Genomic DNA, 22252 nt, shown 5'->3' with positions numbered 1-22252 from the left:
AGCAGCAGAAGTTTTTGACAAAGGGGAGAAAACAATCCAAATTCTTTTGAAAGCTGGTTTTGCCATAAAAAGAGGCAAGGTCAAGGGACCTGCCCGGGAGATCCAGTTTTTAGGGATTAAATGGCAAGATGGGCGTCGCCAGATCCCGATAGAGGTGATCAACAAAATAACAGCTATGTCCCCACCAACTAACAAAAAGGAAACACAAGCCTTCTTAGGCGTTGTGGGTTTCTGGAGAATGCATATTCCAGATTACAGCCAGATTGTACGCCCTCTTTATCAAGTGACCAGAAAGAAGAATGATTTTCAGTGGGGTCCTGAACAACGACAGGCTTTTGAACAGATTAAACAAGAGATTGTGCATGCAGTAGCCCTTGGACCAGTCCGTACGGGACAAGATGTTAAAAATGTGCTCTACACTGCAGCTGGGGACAATGGTCCTACCTGGAGCCTCTGGCAGAAAGTACCAGGGGAGACTCGAGGTCGACCCCTAGGATTTTGGAGTCGAGGATACAAGGGCTCCGAGGCCAATTACACTCCAACTGAAAAAGAGATACTGGCAGCATATGAAGGAGTTAGAGCTGCTTCAGAGGTAATTGGTACTGAAGCACAACTTCTCCTGGCACCTCGATTACCAGTACTAGGCTGGATGTTCAAGGGTAAGGTTCCCACTACCCATCATGCAACTGATGCTACATGGAGTAAATGGATTGCATTAATTACACAGAGGGCTCGAATAGGAAACCCTAATCGCCCAGGAATCTTAGAAGTGATCATGGACTGGCCAGAAGGCAAAGAATTCGGAATGCCGCCAGAAAAGGAGGTGACACGTGCTGAAGAAGCCCCACCATATAATGAACTACCAGAGGATGAGAAGCAGTATGCCCTGTTCACTGATGGATCCTGCCGTCTTGTAGGAAAGCATCGGAAGTGGAAAGCTGCTGTATGGAGTCCCATACGACGAGTCACAGAAGCCACAGAAGGACAAGGTGAATCAAGTCAATTTGCAGAGGTAAAAGCCATCCAGCTGGCTCTAGACATTGCTAAACGAGAAAAGTGGCCAAGGCTGTATCTTTATACTGACTCATGGATGGTGGCAAATGCCTTGTGGGGGTGGTTAAAGCAGTGGAAGCGAAGCAACTGGCAGTGTAAAGGTAAACCTATTTGGGCTGCTGAATTGTGGCAAGATATTGCTGCTCAGCTAGAGGAACTAGTCGTGAAGGTACGTCATGTAGATGCTCACGTACCTAAAAGTCGGGCAACTGAGGAACATCGAAACAACCAACAAGCGGATCAAGCTGCTAAAGTGTTCCAAATAGATTTGGACTGGGAACATAAAGGTGAACTATTTTTAGCTCGGTGGGCTCATGACACTTCAGGTCATCAAGGGAGAGACGCAACATACAGATGGGCTCGTGACCGAGGGGTGGACTTAACTATGGACTCTATTGCACAGGTTATCCATGATTGTGAAACATGCGCCGAAATTAAGCAAGCCAAACGGTTAAAACCTTTGTGGTATGGGGGGCGGTGGTTGAAATATAAATATGGGGAGGCCTGGCAAATTGACTATATCACACTCCCTCAAACCCGCCAGGGTAAATGTTATGTGCTTACCATGGTGGAGGCGACCACCAGATGGCTGGAAACATACTCTGTGCCCCATGCCACTGCCCGGAACACTATTATGGGCCTTGAAAAGCAAATCTTGTGGCGACACGGCACGCCAGAGAGAATTGAGTCGGACAATGGGACTCATTTCAAAAACAGTCTCATAGACAACTGGGCCAAATAGCACGGCATCAAATGGGTATATCACATCCCCTATCATGCACCAGCCTCTGGGAAAATTGAACGGTATAATGGGCTGTTAAAAACTACCCTGAAAGCAATGGGGGGTGGAACCTTTAAAAACTGGGATAAGCATCTGGCACAAGCTACCTGGTTAGTTAACACCAGGGGATCTATCAATCGAGCTGGCCCTGCTCAGTCAGACCTTCTACATACAGTAGAAGGAGATAAAGTCCCTGTGGTGCATGAAAGGAATCTATTGGGAAAAACTGTCTGGGTTCTTCCTGCAACGGGCATAGGTAAACCCATTCGTGGGATTGCTTTTGCTCAGGGACCTGGATGTACTTCGTGGGTGATGTTGCAAGATGGTGAAGTCCGATGTGTCCCTGAAGGTGATCTGATTCTGGGTGAGACTACTTAATTCTGAACTGTATGTTGTTACTACATATGTGTCTTTCAGGTTAAGACAGTGGTGATGAGACCGGAGCTAGCTTCATCAAGTGGCATCCAATAACCTCCTCGAGTCTGACATCTTTAACCTGTAACCCGTGGGCACGAACCATGACAAAAGAGAGACTGCTAGCCAGAAAGACTGCTGAGAGACTGCTAACCAGATGGAAACCCACAATCCTGAACCAAATGAACTTGATGGACTTTTTGCATAAAGATGAATCATAAACTAGTGATATGTATATCTATATTTGAAAATGAAAAGGTAGTGGTGATCTGAGTATGACGTGAATGGTATGGAATAAGGGGTGGAATGTCCTGGTTTGGCCCAAACCAGGCCAATTAGTCTTAGAGAAACCAAGGTCACTGCTAAATTCCTCACTGCTTATGAGTGAAGAGCCGAAGGGGGTTGTATCTGCAGGGAGGAGTGGACGGGGCAGGTGACCCAGGATTGACCGGCAAGGTATTCCATCCCATACATGTCATTCTCACTTTCCTGTTTATCACTAACCCACTGCCTCCTTGAGGTGGGGCCCAGGAGGGAGGGGCCCTCCTGTCTCCCACTGATTGGTACCAGCTTTGCCAAATCTCCAGTTAAAAGCCTGCAGGTGTGATGGCAGGGGAGCTACTGCATTTTCCCCTCTGCCTGTGCTGGGAGGAGCTACTGCATTTTCCCCTCTGCCCATGCTGGGGGAGCAACTCTGCCTGAGGAGGATTTCCAAGCTCTCAGTCTTGGATTTGTATATATTTGTATATATTTGATTATTTCTATTATTATTGTTATGATACTCTTTTTCATTATTATAGTTTATTAAAACTGTTTTAACTTTCCAACCCATAAGTCTCTCTCCCTTTTCCCTTTCCCTTTCCCTTAGCGGGGGGGAGAGGGTTAACAGAGAGCATCTGCCACCTGGTTAATAGCTGGCCCAGCTTTAAACCGTGACACAAGTGCAACAAGAAAAGGTATGTCAGTGATAAAAGGAAGACTAGGGAAAATGTGGGCCCTCTCTGGAAGGAAACAGGAGACCTGGTTACCTGGGATATGGAGAAGGCTGAGGTACTCAACAACTTTTTTTGCCTCAGTCTTCACTGGCAAGTGTCAAGCCACACTGCCTAAGTCCCAGAAGGAAAGGCAGGAATTGGGAGAATAAAGAACTGCGCACTGTAGAAGATCAGGAACCCGAAACGTACTATGATTCTATGCTTCTCTGATTCCATGAAAGCTTGAAAAAGCAGAAAATCAGTGCTGAGACTGAAGTCCTAACTCTGTGATACGCCTCTTGTGGGTAGATGATATTATATGCCAAAACCTAATGCTGCAAATAATCTGGCTATATTCTGTTTTAACTTTGTATAATAGCAAAGAGCACTTGCTAAGATTGTTATTGTTTTCCAGTCACACTATTTAAAGGGAAGGAATGAAGGAGTGAATGGAAAACACTTACATTTTCTGCCCTCCCACACACATGCTTATTAAGATATTTTAGGCAAAGAAAAAAAATCCTACTTTCCATTCATAAATCTCTGTTACATTTAATGTCTGTTGAAGACAATTATAAAAATCATTAAGAATTAGTTCCAGATAGACAGAAACTGAATATCCCTATCTAAGAAAGAGAAGGGAGAGAACATAAATTAATTCATGTAATTTCAAAGAATGATTCTAGGCTTGCCAAGTAGGATTTTTTAAAGAGGTCTTATATTGAGTGTAGATAAGTATCATGATTAAAGCTGGAAATAGTTCTTCAGTCTTTAATGTTACGTAGCAACTATTAAAACAAGTGTAGGAATCTTACCATCTTCCCACTGAAATCTCCGGAAAGATTGTCATTGATTCAGTGGTATCAAGTTTGCAACCTTCATCTGCCACTAACAATCACTTTCTGTAAAATCCTAATGCTGAAAATCTTCAGTTTTCCTCAACTGCTATGTATTTCTTTGTAGTAATGGTAAAAAGACTAAATCTTACTCGAATTTAGGTTTAAAAATCTGTTTTTCCTTGGGGCCAGATACTGAAATGTGGATAGTGTCTAGGAAGTCCAAGTACCACATTTGATAATGAGGTTTATATTGTGTTTAGTTGGAGCTATGGTCAAGGGAAGACCCTTGTAAACAATGCTGTCTCAGGAGTAAAATTTGGACCATCTCTGCTGCCTGTTTTCCAGAGGCTGTAACACAGCACTCGCTTCTCGGGATTTGGTCTTAGGAAAGATGGAACTGAAGAGTTGCTCCACCTAAACTGAGTACTCAAAATGCTCTGTTCCTCTTGCTAAAGCCTGTGGATGTCTAATTTCATTAGTTACTTCTGTGTTTTAATTTTAAAATTTTCCAGGTACTCTGGAGTTTTTCTGAGTCTTCCCAGAATTTCTCTCATCCAAGCAGCTTGGCACATGAGCCCATGTGGCTTTCCAGATCTAGATGTTTCTCAGCTGTTTTTGTTCTCAAGGTGGGTAAAAAGAAAGGTAATGGCACAGTGCCTGCAGCGATACAGAACAGTGAGACACCTCACCCCTGGGTTTCAGAAGCAGAGTCCAACCCTGCAGCTCCTCTTCATGGGAACAGCTTTGCTCTGACTCCGTGGTCATGGTCTCTCTGTGCCCCTGGACAGCAAGGACCTGTGTCAGAGCTAGAGACCTGTACCTACACTGTTTCTCCTGGGAAGAACTAAGCAACTTTCAGCTCAGTTCATACAGCTCATCTCAGTACGTACTGAGAGTATGGAACTCTTCCCATATCCTCTATTGCGTGTCCTCCAAAGTATACTTCACATTTAGAGAAAAACAAACATAATATTTTCCAGTGCTGTCACAGTGGTTTTCATTTATATACAACAGCAATGGAAAGAGTTAAGCTTTGAGTGTTCATTTATTGCTATGCATAGTTATTACACATAATAGCATAGTAGCATACATGCAGGAACATAAATGGTTTGTCCCAAGCACCTCACAAACATTTTGTAGGAAAAAAGAAATGTTGCTTTCTGGACTCTAGTCTTAGAACAAGACAGTTTTCTAAATGAAATAATACTACTGAAAGAGAAAAGAGCCTTCTGATGTGAAGGAGGTCCAACAAAATATTCATAATGAACACAAATTTTGCCGGTTCAGTGCCTGGGAAGCAAGGGGAAATTAAGTCAATGGTAGATTTTGTCCCTTTTCTAATTTTCATATGGATATGGTGATATTCCAGACACGGTCTGATATACATACTTCAAATAAGATGAATTTAAAATGTGTGGAGAAAGAGAAAATCCAATGCAAAAGCTGCACACTGTTCACGTATCACTCCGAAGGACCAGGATCAGCCACTTGGAGAAAACTGGACCAATATGTACAATTGAATCTTCTCTGTTAGAAGACATTTGACTTTCCATCTAACTTCGGTATGCCATAATGTTATTGACTATGCTGATGCCATCAGCAAAGTGATACAAGAAATAGGTGCATTTAGTTCTATGAGAGGTTTCATATAGGTAAGTTATATTTCTACAGTAGTAAAACTTGTCATAGCCTTCATCTGTACATCACTGCGAACTTTATATAAACATTTCTGCACAGAATTATTCATCACATTCTCCGTTCTCTGGGGTTGGCCAGGACAATGCGTAAATTGAGGAATGTTTAATAATATTTGAAAAGAGCTGTTTCTTTGGGAGAAGACACACATTTTTATTAGTTATATGAAGAGCCTTTTGAACTAGACATCTACTTCACACTTGGCATAAACTTAAGCTTAGTATAAACACCCATACAGCCACTCTTCTATATTAACCTGTTTGTTTATCCTCACAAGTTTTATAACTTGTATGTTTAAATAACTTTTAAGTATTCAAGGTCCAAAATGGAGGTCACTTTGAACAGAATAAATTGTACATAAATCTTTTCAGTAATAAGAGGAACAACTTGTAGAACGACATTATTGTAAACAGCCACCTTTTTCAGCAATTTGTCATACACTTTAATAGAAAACTGAAAAAAATACATTGTGTGCAAGAATTCTGCTCCCCCCACACCCCCAAGACTGGAGTGCATGAAATGCCTGATGTACTGGGGAGTGATTTTGAAGTGGAGGACCTAGTGCTGTGCCAGTACTTGCACTTGGAGACCAGCTGTGCCAGTTGCTGTATTGGAAGAAATGCCTGCTGTGAATCTAGTCTGCATGTGTTACTTAATTTCCTGAATTACCATATTCTCCTAATCAGCTTCTGAGTTAAGGACCAAAATTGAGGAACCAGGTGAGCAGCAAGGTTTTAATGTCTAGAATGAAATAGTATATTTTGTCATTTTATTGTTGTGCAATCTACTTGTACATTTATTCCAGGTATCTTGTCTTAACCACTGAACATTTCTTTTGATTCCACTTCACCTAATTGATCTAAATGATATTTCACAAGCTCAAGAGACTTAAGTAGTTTTACAAGAAAAAGATGAGGGCACATCTACCAGGGATCTGCAAAATAAATAAATTTGTCAACCCCATTGAGTAGAGACAGTTGAATTGTTTTATATGAACAATGTATTTACTGCTTTTCTCTGTATATGTACTGTCCTTGAATTGACCACAATTGTGATGAATTTTTACGCATATGTAACTGCTTGGATACAGATCCTTTGAAAATTAGAGTTTGATTTGGCACTACTAAATAACCTCACAGATTTCTTGACAGGATCATGTCTGGATTAGGCCTGTAGGATTTTACTTGTTGTTTTACACGTGCCATAAAACATGCAAAGAGATTTAAGATTCATGCTGTAAGTTTGTTGACAAAATCACACAACATTTCCTGCTCTATTTGACTCGGTTTAGGGGAAAAACTGCAGGATGAAAAATTGCAAGACCAGAATCAGTCTTTTTCTGTGCTTGAGGAAGCCATATAGGACAATATTTTTGTGGAAGAACTATAATGTTACCTAATGGCTGTGAACGAAATCCTTGTTTATTTCCTATGAACATCTCATAAGACATAGTGTAAGTCCACAAATTTAAGAAGGAATAAGTCCATTAAATGGCTTTTGGATCATTGTGTATTTTTAATGATAAATGAATTGTAAGATTGGATGGGCATGAATGCTTGACAATTTAATTACTCCAGTTTGGATAGTAGCATATGATAAACTGATACTATTTCTTCCTGGCTGTACGAAAGTTTTAAAGTACTTCTGGTAATATGTTGTAGTAGCATGCTGAAAATAATTTGAACGGTCTCTGGTGTTATCTCAAATCTTCCCTTAGAGGAACTCCTGCTGTTAAAAGAATGTTCCTATTTAAAGGATGACATCACTGCCTATCAGCACTAAGTACCTAATCAAATGCTTATTTATGGTTGCTAGAGTAAGCTTAACTGGGAGGTTTTGGGTACGGCATGTCTGCACTCAGTCTACATCATATTTACTCCAAGTCTTGACTTTCTGTGATGTTGAATCACTTCATGCATCTGGTTTAACCGGACAGAGTGGGTGTACAGTGCTCAGGGCTGTGAAGTCTTACCCTCCTGCAGTTTGCCCTGTGCAGGGAAATAAGGATGAAGAGGCTGGAGCACCTTACAAAACAAAACTCTTACATGAGTGCTGAAGGAGACAAATCATCAGCAGCTTAGTTTGCACTTGGGTTTATTCTCTGCTTTGAGTGTTCTGTGAATGAAAAGGACAGTGCTGAGGTGGCAACACTTTTACAGACTCTCTAGTGGAGTGGTAAACTTTATCAGGAGAGGGGCAGATAGGTCCTCTCAGTTCCCACTGGTAAATTTGTTTCTGCTGCAGTGCCAGTGATGACTTTCCCTCTTTCATTTTTAAATAGCATTAGAAACTCCAAGCTTCTAAGCATTGGAGACAATGCCTTGAAAGACTGCAGTTCATTTAGATATTATCATTTGGGATTGTCTTTATTTATATATCTGTAGACAAAAATAAAACTATTCCTCCATGACAGGAGGGTTAGAAACTGAGTTCTTAAAAAAGAAAACAAAACATGACAATATTTCTAGGAGCCAGATGTTGAAAGAATTTCTCTTTCTCATGAAATACTATTTTCCTTATATATTTGAAAATTCACCATTCAGAATCTTCTATTTTCATATTAAAAAAAAAGATAATTTGGGCCTTAATATTTGGGAACTTTATTTTATATACACTAGCATAGAATTTCTTTGGCTGTGTTTTACTGTCTTCAGTCAGAATGGAGGAGCAAACAATCAAGTTCCCAAGCAAAATGACTCTGGCAAACACACTCTGGCTGTATTGGCGAGAGCATACTGAGTGAGTTAAGTGATTCTTCACCTCTATTTGGTGCTTATGAGACCACATTTAGTGTCATCTGTCCAGATTTGGGTTCCCCAGCACAAGGACACCGACATAGCGGAGTGAGTGCAGTGGAGGGTCACCAGGATAATTGAGGAGCTGGAGTATGTGATGTATGAGGAGAGGTCAAGAGATCTGGGTTTCACAGAATCACAAAATGGTTGAGGTTGGAAGGGACCTATGGAGGTCATCTGGTCCAACACTCCTGCTCAAGCAGGGTCACCTAGAGCCAGTTGCCCACCAGATGGCTTTTGAATATCCCCAAGTTTGGAAACTCCACGACCTCTTTGGGCAACCTGTTCCAGTGCTCAGTCACCCTCATAGTAAAAAAGTACTTCCTGATGGTCAGAGGGAAACTCCTGTGTTGCGGTTTACGCCCATTGCCCCTCGTTCTGTCACTGGGCACCACTGAAAAGAGCTTGGCTCCTTCGCCTTTGCACTCTCCCTTCGAGTATTTATATACATTAACAAGATTTCCCTGAACTTCCTCTTCTCCAGGCTGAACAGTCCCAGATCTCGCAGCCTTTTCTCGTATGGGAGATGCTCCAGTTCTTTAATAATCTTTGTGGCTGTTTGTTGGACTCTCTCCAGTAGCTCCATCTCTCTCTTATACTGAGGAGCCCAGAACTGGACATAATACTCCAGGTGCCACCTCACCAGAGCTGGGTAGAGGGGAAGGATCACACCCCTCAACCTGCTGGCAATACTTTGGGTAACGCAGCCCAGCATGCCATTAGCTTTCTTTACAGCAAGGACACATTGCTGGCTCACATTCAACTTGGTGTCTACCAGGGCCCTCAGGTCCTTTTCTGCCAGATGGGTGGCCCCCAGCATATGTTGGTGCCTGGGGTTATTCTTTACCAGGTGCAGGACTTTGCGCTTCTCTTTGTTGAACTGCATGAGGTTCCTGGCAGCTCATTTCTCCACCCTGCCAAGGTCCCTCTGGTTGGCAGCACAAACCTCTGGAATATCAGCCACTCCTCCCAGTTTCGTGTCATCTGCAAACTTGCTGAGGATACACTTTGCCCCATCATACAGATTATTAATGAAGACGTTAAACAGGACTGAACCCAGTATTGACTCCTGGGGTACACAGCTAGTTACTGGCCTCCAATTAGATTTTGAGCCACTGATCACCACTCTCTGGGCCTGGCCATTCAGCCAGTTTTCAATCCACCTCACTGTTTGCTTAACCAGCCCATACATCAATGTCTTGTCTATCAGGATCTTACAGAAGACAGTGTCAAAAGCCTTACTGAAGTCCAGGTACCCACTGGACTTCCGTAAGTCCACTGCTCTCCCTTCATCTGCTAGGCCAGCCGCTTTATCATAGAAGTTTATCAAGTTGGTCAACTTTATCATAGAAGTTCACCAAGAGGAAGTCATGCTGACTATTCCTGATGATTTTCTTGTCCTTAATGTGCCTGGAAATGGTTTCCAGGATTTTAGGGGAATTTCTGCTTCCAGGGTTTGTTCAAAGAAGACTAGGTAAAGAAATTAATCCATTGCTGTTTCTAATTTCTTACTATTCTTCTTATTAGACTAGATGACCTCCACAGGTCACTTCCAATCTAAACTGCTCTGTTTTCCTATGTGGTGGCTAGTGGTTAGCAGCAGCTAGCAGGGCCAGACCAGTAGTGATGCACATTCATTCAGGGACCTTGCATAACCATAAAATCAGTGTGTGTTAGATTATAAAACCAGAGTACACACTTCCTTTTTGTAACATTGTTATAGGGGAGTGCGCCTGTACTCTCTTTGCTCTTTTTGACACAATGTAGACATCCAACAAGGGAACAGCCCAGTTCTACCCACTTCCCTGTACCATGGACAACTTGAAGCTGACCTCAGTGTAGGCGATGTCATACTCATTTCTCTGATGCTGTAGCTTGTGTCCTCCTTTACATTTAGCAACAGTTTCTTACATTCTTCATCTTTTCCCCTTTATAAGATCAAAATAACTCCTGCAGACTTACTTCAACATAACCACAGTATCTTCTTTTTCCATACAGTATAGTAAGCAATGCCATATACCTCAGCTTGACAGCAACTGTGTTCAAAATACCAAACTCTGATCAAGAAAGCTCATTATATTCTGCTCCAGCTTATATGCTGCCACTGGTTCTTAAGTAACACAACCCCACTACCATGCATACTGTGGCCCCTGAGCTGAAGTAATTATTCACAGTAGAACTTAAGTACCATATGTCATCCATAATCCTCCTTGTATTTATTGTGCATTGCATTTTGACCATACATGACTAACTTCCCTCCCTTTGCTCCTTGTAATTGGCTTGGGTCAAGAACATAACACAAATTTCCTGTTTTCAGTGGTTTGTAAACTGAGCCAACTGTCAAGGAAAGTAAGACAGCACTACTGAAATACATGGCCACTAAAGACCATATAGTTTAGCCCTATGGAAAACAGTCACTGCAACAAACAAACCTCAGTGGATTAACTCCACTCTATTTCCATCAACCCCCCATAGTATAGAAGCCCTTGCATAACATCAGAGATTAACCCAGATGAAATTATCCACTTCCTGGAATTTTAGCGGCCTTATATTCATGGTTTCATTTGAACTCTGCCAGTGGCACACGTGTATTTTTCTTTTTAAAAATAATTTGTTATCTTCATCAGCCACTATCTATTTTAAATGGAGAAATAACAGAGATTACATGGCAACTGTTTACACGTTTGCTAATTTAAATAACTGACAATGATTGTGAACACAATCCTTTTTTATGCTGTTTTAGTATTAGGTAGAACAGCAGCTCACTCTGATAATCAATGTTATTTTCCTGTATTATGGCTGAATACAACCTCAAATCACAAATTTGCCATTTGTTCAGTTTTCTAATATTCATCTTATGAGTAAACACAACTCTGCAAAAAAACACAGTGTTTAAGTGTTAATAATGAGTTGGGCTAAAACGGGCCTGAGTATTATTCCGTTGAAAGATGGATTTAACCTGCTTTGGTAACAGTTCCATGGTCTGTCAATATGATAAAATATCATTAGGTAATATTATCAAGTTTTAATCAGAAAAAAAGGGGGGTTTGGTGCAATTTATAATAATTTTAAGAGGTATAAGATACAAAAGGAAACCTGCTTAATGCTTTATATTTACATTTACATTTAAATCCACCTCTCTTTTCTGTGTTTTCCACATATATCCTTGACATTTTCATTTAATTATGAGAGATGTTTTTGTTTAAATCATTGTGTTACCCTCCTAGCCCAACTTGTCCTATTCCATTTCCTTCTCCTATATGATCCAGAAATGAAGTCAAAATGCCAAGGTGTAAAATCTCTACAATTTCCATGGCAACAGATTTAGTGAATACAGGATTTTATTTTCTAGAGAAAACCAGGTAAATGAGAGAAAAAAAACCTTCCTCACTGAAATATTGTTTCATTTTATTTCAAGGTATGGATTTTGATACAAGGCTTTAAGTTACATCATTGTGGTATGAGATCTTGTTGGATAAAGTAAAATAACATCTTGCTTGTTCAGCACCCAAATGGAAATTTTCCCTGGAGAAACTAACACGCTCAAGAAAGGAGGGTCAGTGACTTAGCAGCTGATGTGCTTCTCTCTGAATCTTCACTGAATCCCTGCCTTTGCAAGAAGATATGGAGGATATGGTAGAAGGCGTGGTCTCCAGGGTGGCGTCTGAAACTGTGGTTTTATGAATACAGGATCGACATGCTTTAAAAAGGAGCCTTATCATGCCTGGCTTTTTGATAACTCTTACATAAGCTGTGCTGCAGTAAATTCTTCTTTTAAGTCTCATTTTGCAAAAATGCAGTAGCTCAGGCTAAAATATGTTTAACATCATGCACTGGAGTTTTCCCAATATCTTGCAGCTGGAGAAAACACATGGGCCTTGCAGTTCAATAAACTGAGACTATTATGGACGAAGAGGATGGAAAATGAATTCCAAAGTTGAGGCTATTTTGAGCTAATTAAAAGGTCCCATGGTACTATACGCGAGAGTAGGAACATCTGCTACTGTGTTCTAGTCAAATTACAGGTTTGGTAATTACTTTCTGCCTAATTGATCTCCTGAATAATTTTAGCTGGATTTAAGTATTCGTCATGCCTTTTCGTATTTTGTTGCTGCTGTCAGTTCAGTGGAGTGAGCCACTGGTGAGAGAATTGTTCCTCTGCTTTGGCTTGTGCTATATGTGTTGTATGTATGTGGACTATAGTTCAGGGGAGCACGTGGGATTATGAAAGTCAATTTGTGTTGGATTGTTGTAGGCAGTAGATAAAAGAAGAGCCTTAAACACATTACTTGGCTAAGATGTGTACTACAGAACAACAATAGCAGTTCTCCCAGAGAGAAACAAGGACTCTACTGAATACGTCTTGTGCTCCACTGCTCCCCTCCCCTCCATTTTCAAAGGTTCTATTTGTATGAATTATTGTAACTGTTATGGTGTATAGATGCAACAGTTCTATTTACTTTAAAAGGCATCATTAAAGTGTATTCTAGACAACAGCATAGAGTGTTTCTTATAATGAATTTAAAATTCCATTTACAAGTAGGAGTAATCCAAATCTTATATAACGTCTGATGGAAAAATTATAGGGATATTTACTAGATTATCTGCCAAAACACAGAAATCATTTAAGAGCATATCAGTATTTTCTTCTTTTCCCGTTGCTTAGTATATTCCAGCTGTAAGTCCATATTGACTTGTGAAAAGGACGCTTGTGTGAGGAATTTTATAATGATAGGTATAAGTATGCATATATATTTATACATAAATATGAGTATATTTTAGAAGAAAAAAGTGAAACATCTATATAGTACGATAATCACATATGGGATTATGTGAGAAATGTGGCAGACTGACAGAATGCAAGTCATTTGGTTTGATCACTCTACTCTTGATAGTATCTTTAAGGGGACTTCTGTTGCACTAAACTAAGTGAGTATCAGATTTCACCAACTGTGCCTGACGATAGATTGTGGCTAAATCTGACAAGGCCCCTGGGAGAGATAGCTGCCCTCTGTCACCATATGGCCTGGAAAGGGTTTCATACCTGTTACAATATCCTGAGGAAGGGGATTCATTGCTAAATCTATGCAGGCGCATTCTTAATCCCATGAAGCTAATGATCTGTGAAGGATATCTTAAAGATGCTTACTGTGAATAAGCATATTATTCAGACTGTCGGATGTAGGGTTTTTCCTTGTATTAGTTTTCATTACACAATGATTACAAAAACATTAAAAAAGTTGCTTAATCTCTCTTGCAATTCATACATATCTGTTGAATCTAAATTTAACAATCTTACTGGTATTTTAGGGCAAGTGATTTATCACCAAATAGATATGTTCTTTCCTAAATTGAAAGTAATTCTCACGACAAAAAACAATATTTTCCCGGTTTCTAGCAAACACTTTCAAATTTGCATGTAATGCAGAATGATGTTAAGTTCTATTTTTTTAACCAGAAATTTTCTCCTTACGGAATGTGTAATTTTGATCTCTTGTCCAAATAACCTGCTTAACCCCTATATCATCATGAAATATTTAACTTACTTAACGTAATTATCAGTTTTCAAGATGCATGCTACATTATAACTTTAATACGGCTGAAGACAATAGTCTACAATTCACTATTCTGCTTACACATCAGTAGAAACAACTCTCTTCTTGTTTTTGCCCCTGTATCTGGAATAATTTATGGACAGCTAAGCCATTATTCAATAAAGGTTTAGATTAATACATATATTCAAACTCTAAGTTTTTTTGTAAATATCACAAATAAACATATGACAAAAAGGTTCAGATGTGAATTTATGCAGAATCCAAGGGGATGCTGAACTCCTCTCCCACACCCACTAGTACTACCCGATGTAGTACCTCTATTCCTTCCCAGTGAACATGTCCGCATGGTTATCCCACCCCTGTATTCCCTTTGCCAGTCCCTTCCTTCATATATGAAGTACCTGAAATATCTGAAAATCTGCTCCTAAATATAATTATTTAAATAAAGAGATTTAGGAACATGATGTATATGTATGTATGCTTGAAAAGAAGAATACCCAGACTGTCATCCTGCAGGAAGGCATAGCTGCAGTTTACCTTTTCTCTCTTTGTCAGACGGGCACATTTTAGTGTTAGATGTTTTTGTTATACAAAGTTATTCAAAGGAAAAGTATTTCCTACAGGGAAGCTGGAGTTAGCAACAGCAGTATTTTATTAACTAGTTCTTAATTGTTGATGTGGCTGCTTTTAATTCTCTGAAACCTGCCTCAGGATATTGTCTTTTACTGGGCAAGGAGGAAATGTTAATATCATGTCACGGCACTGGAGCTGAATGAAAGAGCAATTCTATATACTCATAATACTTGGGAAGACAAAAGTTTGGAGAGTATACAGTTATAATGACCCTGACTTTTTTAAAACTGTAAAAATTAAACCAGAGTTTCATAACCAAGTGAAGAGAGTGCTTCTTGGGTAGAAAGAGTACCTTGGAGAAGTACTGATTACAGAGGTCGTAGGCTGAGAAATATTTTACTGAAGGTCTATCAACTAAATGAAAGTAAAATCTGATTATTAGGTAAGTGGGTTTTTTGATACTTCTGTGGCAGAGATGTGCTCTGATAGGCTGTTTATGGCAACTCAAGAACTGGAGCTCTTAGGGAACAGAGTAGTGAATGAGAAATTCAATTTAAGTGAATGAGAAAATGAAAATCTTCAAATCACCTTTCCCTTCAAACAATACTCCACCTGTGTGACTCTTCCCCTCATTTTCCCTTTGGCTATCTGGGAGTGGGTCAGAGGGAACAGAGGAAAGAAAAGCCCGGTGATCTGTATGAAGAGCATCAAGTTCAAGAGGATGAGATTTGATGGGAGATGAGGAGCCTTCCAGGAGTAGGTCTTTACAGCCGTTCCTTCATGTATAGAGTCCTGGCTCACCTAACTTGCATTGCTTTCCATGGCTCACCAGGAGATGCATTGTTTCCCTCCCTAACTCACTGAAAGCATTAAAAATTGTTGTGGATACAAAACCTATTCTGACTTGATGCAGAATAAGTATAGCACACTCCGAAATTCTTATTCAATAACGGATTAGCCAGTGCAGGAGAAGGCCTTTCATGAGTCTAATCTTTTTAATAATGATCTTCCAAAGTCATTGGTTCATATCAAAAGAAGCAGATGGTCACAGTTCCAACATAAAACTGCTCACTCCCCTGTGCACATGTTGCTTCATCTCCCAGCCCTCGGATATGTCCAGCTAAATGGTATCTTCTGGGGAAAGCTGTGGGCCCTGGCTCTTTGCTCACTCACCTACGCAGCGGCTGGAGCTCTGCTGCTCTCAAAAACAAGTTTGCCGAGCAACCTTTGCTACGTGCAGCTGTCATACATAATGTGAGCCATCCCAGATAAAGTCCTGCTGTGTTGTGAATCATAGTGCACTCAACCAGGATTTAGAAGGTTATGGGATAAGAAAGATAAAATATCTTCAGATGACTTGTTCTTTAGCTTTATCCAGTTGGTAAAGTCAACGGGCAGACAGCACATTTGAATGCTTATTTTTCAAGAGTAGCACTAAAGATGTCCCAGCCCTCTCCCTGCCTTCCTGGGCATGCAGTACACTGACAAAAGCCTCAGATAAAAATACTCTTCTCAAGGCATGCAGGGCTAAATCAATCAGCTGATGACAAAAAAATACAACCCATCACAATATGAGAAAAACAATGTGGTTGATAGTTAACTAAGATATTTCTAGTCTAGATTTGTACTTGCTTATACATTACATTACAGTTTGAAAGAAAAAGATTATGTTGATAAAACAGCCCAGTAGGTCTTTCCAGAGGACAATAAAAAAATGTTTATTATGATGCCTCACCTGCATTTTTATAATGCCCCAGCTGAGCCTGACTGACCTTGTAAGAAGTCCTAGTCTGGTTTCAATGGGAAGCAATACAATTTGCTTAACAACCCGCTCCAAAAAAACTACTCACAGGCCAATAGCTGGGACACAAAGAAGCAGAATCAAGAAAAGAACATGATGAATTCCAGGAGTAGTTTCCTTCTCTGGAATTTCAGAGTGTTTAGGACAAATGGCTGAGTAGAAAGAACCAGTCCATAAAATAAACAATGAAATAATTTATTTTCAGAACGCCAATGCAGTTTGTCTCTGACCATGGGTACTGTGACAATTTATTTTCAGAATGCCAATGCAGTTTGTTGCTGACCATGGGTACTGTGGTACCATGGTACAACAAAAAGTGCTCCACTCCCCAGAGGCACCTACGAGTCTAGGAGTGTACACAGTGCTCTGGGCACCCAGGGCTGATCTTGCACTAGGGAATCAGAAGTGAGAGTTGGGTCTTGGTGGTTTTCACCCCTGATATTTTCAATTTATATCTCCTACAAACAAACAGATTATGTTATGAGAAATTCCAGCATTGGATGTGTGGATGCCTTTGGCTTTCATTTCTGTTTTCTGTTCATTTGCTTTAAATAGTCAATCTGTTTCTTAACATGCCACTGGAATATTATGCACTTGAGTTCTTGTATGTCTCTGTCTTCTTTTTTCATATTTTTCCCCTTTCTGTTATTCCTATTAACTCACCTCCTCCAAATCCACCAGACATCTCTGGTATCAACTTGTGCCTTCCACCCACCCCAAACTAAGCTTAGATATCATACTATAAGGTGCTCTCTATGTAGAGGTTTGATTTGGTGAACCAAAAGATTATTGCATTATAAGTTAAATGACAAAGTCTGCAATTTATCGTACTTATTCTTTTTTTTTTTTTTTTTTTTTGGTCAGAGGCAATTATAGATTTCATGTTATTTGTAAAAGATAAGGTCAAAGAAATCGTATCCCCCAATGAGCAAGACTGGCAAACTGGTAACAATGGACGAGAAGAAGGCTGAGATACTCAACACCTTTTTTCCTCAGTCTTCACTGGCAATCTCCCTTTCCACACCTCTTAAGTGGATGGACCTCAAGGCAGGGACTGGGAGAGCAGTGTCCCTCCCACTGTAAGAGAAGATCAGGTGTGTGACCACCTGAGGAACCAGAATATATGTGAGTCTATGGGACCTGATGAAATGCATCCAAGAGTCCTAAAGGAATTAGCTGATGTAGTTGCCCAGCCACTCTCTATGATATTTGAAAAGTCATGGCAGCCAGGTGAAGTCCCCAGTGATTGGAAAAAGGGAAATATTGCACCCATTTTTACAAAGGGTAAAAAGGAGGACCCTGGGAACAAATGACTTGACAGCCTCCCATCTGTGCAGAGAAAGGTCATGGAACAGATCCTCCTAGAACGTATGCTAAGGCACATGGAGCACAAGGAGGTGATTCGAGACAGCCAGCATGGCTTCACCAGGAGCAAGTCCTGCCTGACCAACCTAGTGGTCTTCTATGATGGAGTGACATCAGTAGACAAGTGAAGAGCTACAGATGTCATCTATCTGGACTTCTGTAAGGCCTTTGACATAGTCCCCCCACAACAGCCTTCTCTCTAAATTGGAAACATCTGGATTTGATGGTGTTGCGTTTAAGGTGTGTTGCGTTTAGGAGGGCTAATTTGGCAGAAGCTAAACCCCCTTGCATTCTAGCTTGTCCTCAGATATTAGAGGGGCTGGGAGCGGCTGAGCTTAGCCTCTGCGTGTTGCCCGATTTGACACCTTGGATTTTGGCTGAAATAGGCCAAAATCGGCACTATGAGTCCAGCTGCGTTCAACAGCTAATATGTTGAACTATCACAGGTCCGGATGCACTCATAGTGAGGGGCCCAGTTGTGGTCGTTGAACTAACATGGTTCCAGATTATGCCATAAATCTGGGCGCATCCACTGAAATAAAAGCCTTGTGACCATTTCCAGAGTTAAGATAATTTATTTGAGCAACAGAGATTCTTTTAGATTGAAGGTGATAAATACGCTGTCTGCAAAGCACGCTTAGGTACCTATGTGCATATATAAGCTGCAAGATGACTATATAGCGCTATTAATATGATTACAAATACAAGCTTGACTCGTAAGTTTCCCGGGGAAGCACCTGGTATAACCAGGTGTACGAGTCTTACTCAAAGGCATCCTTATGGGTGTGGAAGAGAGGTTCAGCCTGTCGACTGATCCCAGAAGTCCGTAGTGATGCCTCCCTGACTTCTCAGTCATGGTATCTTCCCTCCCTTGCCTCCTTCTTAAGGGTTTTTTTATACTATTTTTCTATGTTTAGGTGGAGCTTGAGTGACTGTAGGTCATGCATATCTTTGTTTTTGATCGGTGTAAAATTCTATCGCTTCAATTTAAAGATATAGACTAAGAAAAATTCAGAGAGCATGCTCAGGGGATAGAAAGAGGCAGGTAGCTTTTGGGATGGAGTCAGATTTTTGGCCATAAATGGGCTATGTTATGCACATGTCTATCTTGTATTTTGAAGTAGAGAAGGTATCTACTGATAACTCTCCTAGGGACCTTTACATAATTTAAACTGCTTATGAATGACCAACATCAGCCTTGAGCAAAATCCTCTGGTCTGGGATAAATTAGACGTACTTTTTATTACCACTCCCTCAGGCAAGAGTCTGGGAATACAAATGAGCTTCTAACAGGGCCCTGAAGATAAACAGATTCACATGCCACTATTTCTGCAGGGAAAGAATTACGGAGGCTGTACAACTTAACTGAAATTGTGCAGATACACTCATTTAAAGTTTACTAGTAGGACGAAGTTTTACCGCTTTTCCGCTGGAATAGTGATGGATTTGTGAACAGATGTCCACCAAGTCACATGGTGTTTTAAAAATTCAAATATGAATTTTGCATGTTGCTAATAACTTGTGTACAAGCTGCTAGATTACTGACTTCCTATGAGTCTTTTGGAAGGTGTTCACAAAGCAAAACACAATTTGTGTTACGTGCAGTCAACACCTTTTTTTTTTTGCCAAAGCTCATATGGAACAAATAAATTTAAAAAAACATATACAACTGTGGTTTCCCATCTAAACAGCAGCTCTTTCTTGACGTTTGGGATTCTACAGACATGGTCCTTCAGATGTGCCTGTAACGCTTTGCAAAGATACTGCCCTCAGTTTTGTTCCAAGTCTTCAGGTTAAAGACGACATTACTGCATTACTGTGTCCATAACCAATCACAGCAGTGATCCTTTTTCATTTAAAACAAATTAGTTTAGATTAACCTCCACAACAGTGAACAGCAGTAGATGGTAACATTCAAAACTGTAAAGATGACATCAGGAGCTACCCGTGCCTCAACCAGCTTACTTTCTTTTACATCTCTAATTTAGACAAATGTTGAGAGGACAGTAAATTTTCTGAATATGAAGGAAAAAAGCACACGAGACAGTGTCTCTGTTTAGCCCACATCTGGGGGCTAAACCATAGCCAGCTGTTCTATCATCCAATGACCCCTTCCCAGCCGAGAAGGGGAATTGCGAAAAGGAAAGGGGACTTGTCATTTGAAGTGGAAATAGATGTAATGAAATAACAAAACTAAAATTAATACTAATGCAAATAGTAAGTACACGGAGTTATACTCAGCTCAATGAATGCTGGATGTTGAACACTGCGCAACGGTCATAACAAAAGGGAGAGTAGGTCTCAGGAGTGGAATGATGGGCGAGCCCTCCAGGAAGAACAACCACTGGGGAGGAGGGCCACTGTCCTGGTTTGGCCTAAACCAGGTCAATTTTCCTTTCAGTGATTTTTACTTTCAGCTAAGTCTCTTCTAAGCAACTGCACTTTCTGAAACTAACTGCATGTTTTGCAGTCACTGTCTGCTTCCGGAACTGATAACACTCCAAATTTGTAGTTATCACTGAGGCACCGGTAGGGATGTTATGCAGAAAGGCTCTTGCTGTACTTAGTCTTAGAGAAACCAAGGTCACTGCTAAATTCCTCACTGCTTACGAGTGAAGAGACAAAGGGGGGTTTGCACCTGAAGGGAGGAACGGACAGGACAGGTGACCCAAAATTGACCAACGAAGGTATTTCATCCCATACACGTCATTCTCAGTATAAAGTGGGGGTATCACAAGGGTCTCACCCCCTTCTGCTATGGTTGTTGTCCAAAGAGGACTCTGTCTGTTTTCCTGCTGCCCCCAATCCCGATCCGTGCATCTCTGAATCCAGCTCTCGACCATCGTTGGGCCCAGCCTGGGCCTTCCCGGGGCCTGCCCTGCAGTGCCGGTGGTGATGTGGCCGACATCGGGGGAGCTCGATCTTGGTTTTGTGTCTATTTGTATATATTTGTATATATTTGATTATTCCAATATTATTATTATACTCTTTTTCATTATTATAGTTTATTAAAACTGTTTTAACTTTCCAACACGGAAGTCTCTCTCCCTTTTCCCTTTCCCTTCGGGGGGGGAAGGTTAACAGAGAGCATCTGCCACAGGTTTAATAGCTGGCCCAGCTTTAAACCGCGACAGCCACCCTCAGCAAACTTCCCTATTTATAGTGAGTGTGATATTTATGGTATGCAATACTGCCATTGGCCAGCCTGGGTCAGCTGCCCTGGCTTTCACTCCTCTTGGCTTCAGCACCTGGCTAACTCAAAAACTGCTAAGGGCCTTGATCACTATGGGAATTCGCATACCGTGGTTGGCCACCAACTAAAACAAAGTATCTTATCAATCAGCTTTGTTTCTGCCATATCAGGTGCTGCAGTCTTCTCAAAAGTGCAGCTTTTCTGAACAGAAAATTGATTCTATGATTCTATCCCAGTGAAACCAGGACAAAAAATTATCCTAGAATAATTAAAGGGCTGTCTAAAACAACCTCAGTATCTTAACAATGATATTTGAGGACTCATAGAAGATAGTTAACATTGGAAGAGCTGCAAAAGGCAAATGCAGGGTATAGATTTATAATGGAAGAGAAAAATGGAATTATCAGCTTAGCTTGTGTCTCTAGAAAAAATCTGGAAAAAAATGAACTAGCTGTTAACAGCTGGAGAATAATAAAGCCACAGTTATCCTATAGCCTTATGTGAGGCTTTTTGTTCTCACATAGTGTCATCAGATGTCAAGAAAATCTTAGCCTGGATGCAACTGCTGAAGTGCAAGTTAATGCAGCCTAAAAGTGTCAGCTGGTGGTTGCAGTCAAGATGGGTTTGATGGAGTTATACCCTGTTCATAGCTCTGTTTAGTGCTTTCTGTATTTCCTTAGTGAAATAGAAAAACAACATGTTCAGACAAAGGTATAAGTGTCAATTATGTTAAGAAGTTATTAGAGTTCAAAATTATTTTGATGAACTGGTAAAATGCTCAGGTGAATTTCAGAAAAGAAAAATGTGAAGTGTTACCCTTTGGCAGGAATAAACATCTGTAGAAACGCTGAGTGCCAACAATCTGATAGCAGGTTTTCAGGGAAAGATCTAAGAGTTAATAGAGTGTGAGTCAGTGAGCCATGCTGTTGTGAAATATGCAGAGCCCCTGCAACATGCTCAGGAGCTCCTCCCGCTTGCTCCTGTATTGCTGAGGCCTCACATGGAGTATCATGTGTCCTTCGGTGCCCGCATGTTAGAAAGACTTGGAAGAAACAAAGAAGACCCAGAGGAGAGTTAAAAGAATAGTCAGAAGTCAAGAAAACATGACCTCTGAGGAAAAAAATTGTCTTGGGGTTGTTTCATGTATGTGAGAGAAGATTTGGGGAGGGGGATAATTGAAGTCTTCAAGGATAAAAAACACTGCTATAAAGAGG

Source organism: Nyctibius grandis, chromosome Z (assembly GCF_013368605.1).
Source record: "Nyctibius grandis isolate bNycGra1 chromosome Z, bNycGra1.pri, whole genome shotgun sequence".
Classification (NCBI taxonomy): Eukaryota; Metazoa; Chordata; class Aves; order Nyctibiiformes; family Nyctibiidae; genus Nyctibius; species Nyctibius grandis.
This window is presented reverse-complemented; position numbering follows the sequence as displayed.